This window comes from Ovis canadensis, chromosome 2 (genome assembly GCF_042477335.2).
Source record: "Ovis canadensis isolate MfBH-ARS-UI-01 breed Bighorn chromosome 2, ARS-UI_OviCan_v2, whole genome shotgun sequence".
Classification (NCBI taxonomy): domain Eukaryota; kingdom Metazoa; phylum Chordata; class Mammalia; order Artiodactyla; family Bovidae; genus Ovis; species Ovis canadensis.
In genome coordinates, this window is record NC_091246.1 from 248185064 (window position 1) to 248195686 (window position 10623).

Sequence of the window (10623 nt, forward strand, 5' to 3'; positions counted from 1 at the left end):
CCCGACAAAGGGACTGGCAGTCTCCAGAGGGACCTTAAGCCCAATGGGATTTGACTACAAGACATCCGCAGGACTGGGGGAAATGGAGATTCCAGTCTTGGAGGGTACAAACAAAACCTTGCACACACCAAGACTCGGAGAAAAGGAGCTGTGACTCCAAAGGAAACTGAACCAAAACCACCTGCTAGTGTTGAGAGTTTCCTGTGGAGGCCTGGGTGGGCAGGGGCTCACCACAGGGTTGGGTGGGGGGGCCAGTAGCAGATGTCTGGGAAGGTCCCCTATGGTGTAAACCCTCTTGGAGGTCACCATCAACCTGTCCATAGAGCCCATAAACCCAAGGGCTGAGTCACCTCAGGCCAAAAACCCACCAGGGAGGGAGCACAACCCCACCCATCAGCAGATAATTGGATTAAAGCTTTACTGAGCAGGGCTCTGCCCACCAGAGCTAGACCCAGTTTTTCCCACCACCACACCCTTCCAACAGGAGGCTTACATAAGCCTCTTAGCCTCCTTCATCAGAGACCAGACAGAAGAAAGAAGGACCACAGTCCCACAGCAACTAAAACAAAACCACTTTACAGCAAGTTAATCAGCATGAAAAAGCAGAAAGTTATATCCCAGATGAACAAGATACAATCTCAGAAAAACAACTAAATGAAGTGGAAATAGGCAAACTTCCCAAAAAAGAATTCAGAATAATGACAGTGAATATGATCCAGGATCTCAGGAAAAGAATAGAGGCAAAGACTGAGAAGATGCAAGAAATATTTACCAAAGACCTACAAGAACTAAATCTAGTGGAGGTGATGGCATTCCAGTGGAGCTGTTTCAAATCCTGAAAGATGATGCTGTGAAAGTGCTGCACTCAATATGCCAGCAAATTTGGAAAACTCAGCAGTGGCCACAGGACTGAAAAAGGCCAGTTTTCATTCCAATCCCAAAGAAAGGCAATGCCAAAGAATGCTCAAACTACCGCACAATTGCACTCATCTCACACACTAGCAAAGTAATGGTCAAATTTCTCCAAGCCAGGCTTCAACAGTACATGAACTGTGAACTTCCAGATATTCAAGCTGGTTTTAGAAAAGGCAGAGGAACCAGAGATCAAACTGCCAACATCCATTGTATCATCAAAAAAGCAAGAGAGTTCCAGAAAAACATCTATTTCTGCTTTATTGGCTACACCAAAGCTTTTGACTATGTGGATCAAAACAAACTGGAAAATTCTGAAAGAGATGGGAATACCAGACCATCTGACCTGCCTCCTGAGAAATCTGTATGCAGGTCAAGAAGCAACAGTTAGAACTGGACATAGAACAACAGACTGGTTCCAAATCGAGAAAGGAGTATGTCAAGGCTGTATATTGTCACCCTGCTTATTTAACTTATATGCAGAGTACATCATGGGAAATGTTGGGCTGGATAAAGCACAGCCTGGAATCAGGATTGCTGGGGAAAATATCAATAACCTCAGATGTGCAGATTATGCCACCCTTATGGCAGAAGTAAAGAAGAACTGAAGAGCCTCTTGATGAAAGTGAAAGGAGAGAGTGAAAAAGTTGGCTTAAAACTCAGCATTCAGAAAACTAAGATCATGGCATCTGGTCCCATCACTTCGTGGCAAATAGCTGGGGAAACAATGGAAACAGTGAGAGACTATTTTGGGTGGCTTCAAAATCACTGCAGATGGTGATTGCAGCCATGAAATTAAAAGACACTTGCTCCTTGGAAGAAAAGCTATGACCACCCTAGACAGCATATTAAAAAGTAGAGCCATTACTTTGCCAACAAAGGTGCGTCTAGTCAAAGCTATAGTGTTTCTAGTAGTCATCATAGATGGATGTGAGAGTTGAACTATAAAGAAAGCTGAGCACAGAAGAATTGATGCTTTTGAACTGTGGTGTTGGAAAAGACTCTTGAGAGTCCCTTGGACTGCAAGGAGATCCAACCAGTCCATCCTAAAGGAAATCAGTCCTGAATGTTCATTGGAAGGACTGATGCTGAAGCTGAAACTCCAATACTTTGGCCACCTGATGAAGAACTAACTCATTGGAAAAGACCCTGATGCTGGGAAAGATCGAAGGCGAGAGGAGAAGGGGACGACAGAGGATGAGATGGTTTGATGGCATCACCGACTCAATGGACATGAGTTTGAGCAAGCTCCAGGAGTTGGTGATGGACAGGGAAGCCTGCTGTGCTGCAGTCCGTGGGGTTGCAAAGAGTCAGACACAACTGAGTGACTGAACTGAACTGAACAGGAACGGAAGAACAAACACAGGGAGATGAGTAATACACTAAAGGGAATCCATAGCAGAATATCTGAGGCAAAAGCATGGGTAAGTGACATGGAGGACAGAGTGGTGGAAATCACTGCCTCAGAACAGAGTATAGGATAAAGAATGAAAAGAAATGAAGACAAGTGAAGAGACCTCTGGGAAAGCATTAAAAGCATGAACGTTCGCATTATAGGGGTAGAAGAGAGGGAGAAAGGACCTGAGGAAATATTTGAAGAGACAATAGTTGAAAACTTCCCTAACATGGGAAAGGGAATAGTCAGCCAAGTCCAGCAAGCACAGAAAGTCCCAGGCAGGATAAACCCAAGGAGGAACACACCAAGACACATAGTAACCAAACTGACAAAAATTAAAGACGGAGATAAAATACTAAAAGCAACAAGGGAAAAACAGCAAAGGACATACCAGGGACCTCCCATCAGGTTATCTGCTGATCTCGCAACAGAAAGTCTACAAGCCAGAAGGGAATGGCATGACATATTTAAAGTGATGAAAGGGAAGAATCTGCAACCAAGAATACTCTACCCAGCAAGACTCTCCTTCAGATTTGGTGGAGAAATTAAAAGCTTTCCAGACAAGCAAAAGTTAAGACAATTTAGCACTGCCAAACCAGCTTTACAACAAATGCTAAAGGAACTTCTCTGGGGAGAAAACAAGAGAAGGAAAAGCCCTACCTACAGAAAATAAACCCGAAACATTTAAGAAAACAGCAATAGGATCATACATATCAACAATTATCTTAAGTATAAATGGATTAAATGCACCAATCAAAATGTATAGACTGGCTGAGCAGATGGAAACGTGCATGTATGCACGTCCACTTACCACATCGCTCTGCTTGACCCCCCAAATTGTATGTAATTATTTTATATTGTTAGGTTAATCGTGTTCTCATTATGGCTTGTCATCGTAATTATCTTTTATTTTGTGTCTAGCTATTGATTGTGAAAACTGACACACATCTGTTACTATTGTGATTATTTAAATATTAGTCACTTAATACCATTGGATCATGATTGATCAACAGAAAAATTATAAAATTCTATATCACCAAAACTACCTTTTAATAGAAAAATCTGTAATAATTTTTTTTAATCCAGATACATATCAGAATTATCTTAGAATTTTTTGAAAAATACAAATGCCCACGTATTGCTTGTTGTTGTTGTCGTCGTTTTTCCTGCCAGAGGTCCAGATACATTTCTAATGAGCAGCCATGTTTAAAAACAACTGGGCTATATGAGGATGTTTTACTTTTATCTAGCTTGTTTCACTTTTTCTATTTCATATTTAGTGCTCCCTCTTCATTTGGTTTACGTTTCCCAATTCCTCCATCTCTTTTTCTTCTTGATGTTCTTTCTCAAGTCTTTATCAAGCATAGTAGAAAAGCTTTTATAAACATACATATAAATAATATGTATGCTATATTAGAAAATTTATGAATTTTTGCCTAACTAAAAAATTTTTGACATTTTGATTCCACTTATTTGACTTAGTATGAATAGAATGCTAGATTTCTAATTTAAAAAAATAGGTATACAAGAAGCAAAAAAAATTTACTATAAACACAGGTAACTACAGGGAATATGTTGTAATAACTTGTAATGGAAAATAATGTCAAAAATAACATATGTGTATATGTAACTGAATCACATACACAAAAAAGAATTCTGCTTTTTGAAATTTAGTAGTGTGTAACTTTTTAGCAGTTTTTCTAAATGTCCTATGGACATCTAATAACAATGTATCAGATACAAAATTTTAAGTATATTTGTGTAGGATATAATTAATATAAATTAATTAAATATAAATCTATTATATTTAAACTATTAATGACATCACTCAAGATACTCATTATTTTTTCTGCACTTTGATAAAATACTCTCAGAAAAAGTCTGTATGTCTCATATGATCACATATTGTTTCTTTTCCCCTATGTTTCTTCTGACTTTTACTTTATGTATCTTTGTTTCTTTGTTGTTGAGGTGTCTAATGGTTTATGCTGTCTAACTTCTTTGTGAATTGTACCCTTTATCATTAAAAATATTCATCTTTGTTTCATTTAAAATAATAAATAAATTTAAAAGGAAAAAAAATAGATACGGGAGGGCTGCAGTGGGCAAGGAAATGTCCAGTGCTCTCTTTGCTAATAGACTTTACTCCCTTGAACTGGCAGATAATTCTTATGGAAAACCTGTTTTGGCGGACTTTGCCAAAGGGGCAGGAAATCACCAGTACAACAACATCAATATTCTAAATTTTTTCCACCACTTCCTCTAGCCCTGATTGGCATGACTGTGACTCTGTCCCATTGTGTAGCAAAAAAAAAAACAAAACCAGTTTGACTGAATGCCACCTCGTAACAAAGCGCACCGGCTTTCCAGCCCGAAGCGGTTGGGGCCTCATTAACTACTGTTCTCCTCCTCACAGTTAATTCCACAGATTAGGGCCTGTGACTTCCAGAAGCCACCTTAAAACACTAAATTCTACATGCATCAGCGTTCCTAATTGTAGGCAACAGAAGCTGATCCTGGCTGGTTACAGAAAATAAGGGTATTGAAATTATCTCAATAGCCCACAGAATCTGTGGAACTGAAGAAACTGGCTGAGGATTAAGCTTCCAAGTAAAGTAACTAAAACCAAAAACCTGGCCTGAGGAGGAAACTACTGCTTCTGCTCCTGTGGCTGCCACCAGGACGCACCGAGGCCACCATTTGCAATTCAGTCTGGCTCTCCGCTTGTCTCCAGCCACTGCTACACCAGGAACGGGCTTCCCAGCGGCTGCAGTGGTAAGGAACCTGCCTGCCAGTGCAGCTGAGCCAAGAGATCCGGTCGGATCCCTGGGTCGGGAAAATCTCCTGGAGCAGGAAATGGCAACACCCTGTGGTACTCTTGCCTGGAAAATTCCATGAACAAAGGAGCCTGGTGGGCTACAGCCCATGGGGTGACAAGGAGTTGGACACGACTGAGCACGCACACGCACGCACACACGTAATGCTGTCTGTCACTTGGGCATCAAGAGCTCAACTCAAGTTGCAACTGCCGTATCCCTGAAAGCCTCTGCCACTGCCTGGGAAACGGTTTCCACTCCAAGCCTCCTTCCTCAAACTGCTGCTTCTGAATCAGAGTTTCATAGGGCAAGTCCTCTTGGTGGAGAATAGCTCACAGGCCGGAGCCTGACCACAAAAGAGGCTGGAAAACACCTGTGGGGTGCAAACGGGATTCAAGTGGCTGGAAACTCCCCAAACAGAGCAAAAAGTGCTGAGAAGCCAGAAAACATGAAGGGTTACGTGGGGCATTCAGGTGGAGCAGTCTGGCCAATGACGACAAGGCGTATACAGCTTGGGAGGGTTACATGGGCTCAGAAGCACAGAGATGGCACTATGGGCTGAACTGTGTCTCCCCCCAATTTATATCCTCACCTTCAGGTGAGGCTTCCCAGGCAGTGGTAAAGAACCCTCCTGCCAACGGCGGCAGACACAAGAGAATCGCGTGTTCTTAGTTGAGAATCCCATGGACAGAGGAACCTGTCACAGGAGAGTTGGACAGGACTGAGCATGCTCGCCCATGTCCTCACCTCTGGTATCTCAGGATGTGTCCTCAATTTGGAGACAGGGTCTTTGCAGAGGTGATTGAGTTAAAATGAGATCATGAGAATTGGCCGTAATTCAACATGACTAGGAAATTTGAACACACAGATTGCCATGGAAAGATAAAGGCAGCAAGCCAACAGACATCAGAAATTGCCAGCAAAACGCTAGAAGCTAGGAGAGAGGGATGGAACAGATTTTTTTTTCCCTCACAGACCTTAGAAGGAACCAACCCCACCACTCCTTGATCTTGAACTTCTAGTCTCCAGAGCTGTGAGACCATAAATTTCTGTTGCTTAAGCCACCCAGTCTGCAGTGCTTTCTTACAGAAGCCTTAGGAAACTAACACAGATGATAAATTAAGCCAGGGAATTAGGTAAATTTGCCTAGGAAGGGTGTGTTGATGCAAAGGGAAGTAATCTCAAAGAGACAGGAGTGAGCAGTCCTGAAGACAGACGTTTAGTTCCCTGCCCAAGAATTCACCCTGGGCAGCCTGGATGAAACTAAGATCATGGCATCTGATCCCATCACTCCATGGCAAATAGAAGGGCAAAAAGTGGAAGCAGTGACAGATTATTTTCCAGATTATTTTCTTGGACTCCAAAATCACTGCAGATGGTGAAATTAAAAGACCCTTGCTCCTTGGAAGGAAAGCTATGACAAACCTAGACAGCATATTCAAAAGCAGAGGCATCATTCTGCCAACAAATATCAGTATAATAAAAGCTATGGTTTTTCCAGTAGTCATGTATGCATGTGAGAGATGGATCATAAAGAAGGCTGAGAAACAAAGAACTGATGCTTTCAAATTGTGGTACTGAGAGTCCCTTAGAGAGTCCCAAGGAGATCAAACCAGTCAATCCTAAACGAAATCAACACTGAATATTCATTGGAAGGACTGATGCTGAAACAGAAGCTCCAAAACTTTGGCTACCTGTTGTGAAAAGCCAACTCATTAGAAAAGACCCTAATGCTGGGAAAGATTGAAGGCAAAAGGAGAAGGGAGCAACCTAGGATAAGATGATTAAATACCATCATCAACTCAATGGGCATGACTTTGAGCAAATTCAGGGAGACAGAGGAGGACAGAGGAGACTGGTATACCACAGGCCATGGGGTTGCAAAGAGTCTGATGTGACTGAGAGACTGAGCAACAACAGCCTGGATGAAAAACAGGGAAACCTAACTGCTAGACAAGGGTTAGAAGTTAGAACTAAAGTGGCCCTGGCGCTTGCCACCCTCCCACCCCCTTTGAAAGCAAGAATGTTTCAAGAAGGCAGCAACTGTAACAACAGGTGTGAAGTTTACTATCAGAGACACAGCCCAAGTGGGAGAGCACACAAAGAAACAAACTGTTTAAGACTGAAGCAAGGCAGAGATCCACACCCTCAGAGAAATGCTGTGAGCACCATTTCTAGGGAGGAGGAGCACAGTGAAGACGTGCAGGGCGGTCCTTTCAGATCTTTGTGTCCCTTGGGCCAGTTACTTCTTTTTTCACATCTGACCCATCCTAGGACCCTCCCCAACACGTGTGGCACAGAGTTTTACCAAGATGGATTCCACCACACAGGCCGGTGGGGTGGTGCCCCCTCCCACTGTGCATGTGCAGACAGGGAAGTTTTCCTTGACCTCAGGAGCGGGCACTCTATCTCTGCCATTAGCTTTGTCCTTGGAGCGTCTGGGGAAAAACAAAGCTTCAATTTTATTCCACTTGACAAATACCAGCTGTCCAGCCCAGAGGCCCATCCCCCTCCTACCCCCTTCAGAGAAGAAGAAGGAAGGTGAATACTTGGGGTTATATTGAAGGAAGGAGGCACTTCTCCGTGAGAGAAAGAAGGCAAAACCAGATGCAGGTGAGACGAGGATTCCTGGGCAGTGACCTGTCAGGAAGCAGGACTATTCTCAGGAATAACCTGAAGGGAGGAAGGAAGAGAGAGCAGGAAGGGAAGATCGCCACGATAGCAACGTACCACGAAGGGCACCCTGACTTGGGCTGTCTGCCTGCCCGGGGAAGCTCTCCCACCTCAGAGTCACTCCAGTCATGGGGCAAGGTTGCTGGGCTGCTGGGCTATTAGTACTCCCAAACCCATCAGTCAGAGGTTAAGAGCCGCCCTCAGTGAGTGGAGGTGGGGAGGGCGGAAATTCCTGGCCACCTGCGCTTCTCTGTGCAGGGAGAGGGATTCAGGCAGCCTGAGGGCGCTGGTGTGCCCCCAGACAATGAAAGGAATCCAAGATGACATACATGGGCAGAGCTCCGGCAGCCTCTGCGATACAGCTGTGGGTTGGCAGACATCTCAGTGTCCGTGAACAGGAAAGTGAGTAGAAAGGGAGGCCATGGAGGGGCCAGGTGCTTGGCAGTTTTCACCAATTTGAAGAACGTGAATGTTCTGTATCCCCTTCTGTTCTGTAGAAGAAGACATTCAAGGAGAATGAAGGTTTAAAGTATGAAAGAGAAGGCTGATCAGGAAGATACGGAAAGGTTGCCAGGCAACAAGGACCCAGCTGAGATAGAGAGAGAGAATGACCTTGTTATGGCACAAATATCAACAGCATCAGGTGTGAGAGGACAGTGGTGCCCAGGAGGAGTGATCGGTAAAGACGTGGTGAAGGCATTTGGCCTTTACTGGGCAGGAGAGGAGCTTAGAACAGGAAAGTGAAGAGAAAGGGAGACAGCGGAGAGGCCTGCATCTTGGCAGTTTTAACCAGTTTGAAGAACGGGTGTCGTGGGAGCAATTGGGTAAAAATAAATAAACTAATTAATGATTGTGAAGGATGAGAGGGTGTGGTAATGATACAAGGTCCAGGGTGTGGCTGCGGCAGTGGGTGCTTAGGTGGAACAGAGTAAGGTCATGGGAGCTGCGAAGGCCGAAGAGCCACCAGGCTAGAGCAGCATGTTGCTAGTGCCTGCATCACCCACTCCTCCCCTCTCCCCTCCTGGCCGAAGCCTGGGGGACCAGGACCACTGCAACCCTGCCAGCTAGAGTGCAAAGAGGAAATAGAATTAGAAACCATGGTTTGGCTTGAAGACCGGAAAATCGGATACCAGCAGATAACACTGAAGACAGAAAGACTTTATGAAACATTCACAGCAGTGACTCGATAAGTTCTTCAAAAGATATCTCACAGACAGGAACTGTTTTTTCCAGATTCAAGATCTCCAGGTAACAATTGCCTGGCTTCTTGGTTCAGCTATGAGACTTGATTATGCAGATAGTGCTGAAAACTATAAGGACTTGGGACCTGATAATGCAAAACACGTAGAAAGAAAGAGAGTGAAGTTGCTCAGTCGCGTCTGACTCTTTGCGACCCCATGGACTGTAGCCTACCAGGCTCCTCCATCCATGGGATTCTCCAGGCAAGAATACTGGAATGGGTTGCCATTTCCTTCTCCAGGGAATCTTCCCAACCGAGGGATTGAATCCAGGTCTCCTGCATTGCAGGCAGACGCTTTACCCTCGGAGCCACCAGGGAAGCCCAAACATGTAGACGGTGCAACTAAAACTGCAGAGCCCTGGATCCGTTTGGATGTGAGTAATCCTGCTTGGAAGCCCGGGGTAAAGGCTTGCTACCCTTCTTCAGGTTCAGTGTCGTGGTGACTACCTGATAGTGATGAAAGTGCAGGTGATGCTAAGGCAGTTCTCACTGTGGTCCAGGAGCTCCCGACACAGGATGTAGCTGCTGGGACAAACCAAACCAAAGGAGGCTTGCCTGATGCTTCAGACGAGCATATTCTTGGTGTTGACACAGGAAATGCAGTTCTCTGTGAAGCTGCTCAAGTTCTGCTGCAAATAGAAGAACTCGGAGGGCTGCAGACAAAAATGAGGCAGCCGGAGTGGCTGTTCAGGCAATTCTTGCTGATCCAAAGACAGACCACGAACCCAGAGGATTGTGGGGAATACCAGGTTCACCTGGCCACATGTTCGGAAAGAATCATTCTGAACAGACTTATCTGATGGATATAGGAGCCACTCAGAATATTCTAGAAGAAGTCAGTCTTGTCCTAAATTTCTTCGGCTTCAGAAGACAGCGTCACCCAGGTACACTGACCGGTGAAAGTTCTATTTAGCCCCCAGGACTCTATCAGCCGTTGAACACAGCAGAGGGAGTGGGCATGATTCAGGTCTCCAGGAATGTGTCAGCGATGGCCTGTACTGATTTGCTTCTAACAAAATCATCCAGCACTACAGGGTAAGCCTGCAAGTTCCTGGACAAAATTGGTTCACTCAGCTCTGTAACTCCAGAGCCTAACAGATACCCACCATGCATACCAGAAAGAAGCTCTGTAAACCCTTGTTGACTGAGGGCAAGAGGAGAAGGGAACAACAGAGGATGAGATGGTGGGATGGCATCACCGACTCAATGGACATGAGTTTGGGTAAACTCTGGGAGTTGGTGATGGACAGGGAGGCTTGGCATGCTGCAGTCCGTGGGGTCTCAACTTGACTGAGGGACTAAACTGAACTGAAACCCTTGTTGATTGAATGATTACTGGTTTATACTATTTGTGATGGAATTTAGCATGGCCGTCTAGTAACAGGAAGTATATCAAGACTTTTAAGTTCAAGATTCAGTTCAGTTCAGTCGCTCAGTCGTGTCCGACTCTTTGCAACCCCATGAATCACAGCATGCCAGGCCTCCCTGTCCATCACCAACTCCCGGAGTTCACTCAAACTCATGTCCATCAGGTCGGTCATACTATCCAGCCATCTCATCCTCTGTCGTCCCCTTCTCCTCCTGCC

At 44.8% G+C, this 10623-nt stretch overlaps 1 pseudogene; it reads left to right on the forward strand.

The window, feature by feature from the left end:
- The first annotated feature begins 8894 nt into the window (after positions 1-8894).
- On the forward strand, positions 8895-9950 carry LOC138432487 (RNA transcription, translation and transport factor protein-like; annotated as a pseudogene).
- The last annotated feature ends 673 nt before the right edge of the window (positions 9951-10623 follow it).